This window comes from Tarenaya hassleriana, unplaced genomic scaffold (assembly GCF_000463585.1).
Source record: "Tarenaya hassleriana unplaced genomic scaffold, ASM46358v1 Cleome63, whole genome shotgun sequence".
In the NCBI taxonomy this organism is placed as follows: domain Eukaryota; kingdom Viridiplantae; phylum Streptophyta; class Magnoliopsida; order Brassicales; family Cleomaceae; genus Tarenaya; species Tarenaya hassleriana.
This window is the reverse complement of record NW_010968819.1, coordinates 311,913-313,581: the sequence shown is the minus strand read 5'-3', so window position 1 is coordinate 313,581 and position 1,669 is coordinate 311,913.

Below are 1,669 nucleotides of genomic sequence, written 5' to 3'. Positions count from 1 at the left end.
TTGATACAGGCCCCGGATCGATTGAGGTAAGCGTTCTAACGAGTTTCTACGATTTCAATAGAAGCATGGTTCTAGGGTTTATCAATTTTTGTTTTATATCCACTGCGCAAACCCTAGAATCGATCTCTTAGGAATAGGATTCGCTCTAGAGATCCCAGGAAACCCAACAGTGGTATCAGAGCCTGGTTTCGTACTTTGATATCGTAGAACCCGATCACGCACGTTTTAGGATTTGAATTGTTTGAATCCAAGTTTGCTTTGATTTCTATGCATGTTTGATGATTGAATCTAGTGTAGATTGCATGTTTCATGTTGCATAGAGTGCAGGAGTTCGAATTTTGGGTTCACAGGAGAATTCAGATCAGTTTCGGATCTGATCGGGGCCGAGAACACGGTAGAACGTGATCTGATCACGTTCATGAACCCTAGAGCGTCCGTTCTGGGTAAGCCAGACCGGACGGTCCGGGGTGGCGGACTGGAGCTGCGGAAAGGGAGGTTGAACCTCGAATTGCAGGTCTAGGATCTGATCGGGGCCGAGAACACGGTAGAACGTGATCTGATCACGTTCATGAACCCTAGAGCGTCCGTTCTGGGTAAGCCAGACCGGACGGTCCGGGGTGGCGGACTGGAGCTGCGGAAAGGGAGGTTGAACCTCGAATTGCAGGTCTAGACCGGACGGTCTGAGTGTCAGAACGTCCGTTCCAGATGTTGAGGCAAGACCGTCCCGTTCTGTGGCTGGACCGGTCGTTCTGCGAAGTGCGGACCGTCCGTTCTGTCTCGCAGACCGTCCGTTCCATGGCTTCGAGCGGACAGTCCGTTCTACAATCGTGGACTGTCCGTTCCGTCCCCAGCAGAACGTCCGTTCTGCTTGGTTACAGAGCGGAACGTCCGTTCTGGCTTCTGAAGTCGAGACTGAACGTTCTGCCATTCTGGAACGTCCGTTCTATCTTTAGAACGGACGGTTCGAGGTCCAGATTCAATATTTTTCGTTTTCGAAGTCCGATTATGCAATCGTTGCTTAATCTGATCAATTGTGACTCAAATAACATGATTTATTCTTATGGATGGTCCATAGTGAAAGAATGCATGTGACTTAATCAAAATATTGGATATGCTTGATTGAGTGGGAGCTTCGAGATTGTGTTTACATAATCGAATGGATGGTCTATTCGGATTATGTAATACATCTGATCAAGGAATAATTATTGATCCTTGATATATACAATCGTTGCATAGAAACCGGTTAGATCTAGGAGCTCTACAAGAAAAGCACTTGTCAAGGCCTCGATCGTACGTGTCATGGGCCATGCCAAAGCTGGGTGTGCCGTATTATCTTGGTGAGGCAAGATGAAGAAATGGTGGTTCTCATAGCTTGAAAGTAGATGCTTGATCTAAGTGTGGTTTCGAAAATCCCATATTTATGTAATGCTAAGTGTGTACCTCCCATTACTAGAGCGCCTGTCAAGGCATCGATCGTCCGTAACACGGGTCATGCCAAAGCTGAGCGTGTCGGATTATCTTTGTGAGGCAGGGTGGGAAATCGTGGTTCCCACAGCTTGAATATGGTTTACCTTAGGTTAAGTTGTCAAGTTTAACTTGAGACTTAATGGTACAGATGAGACAAGTATGTAATGATATTCGATATCATAGTCTCATAAAGGATCTAAGA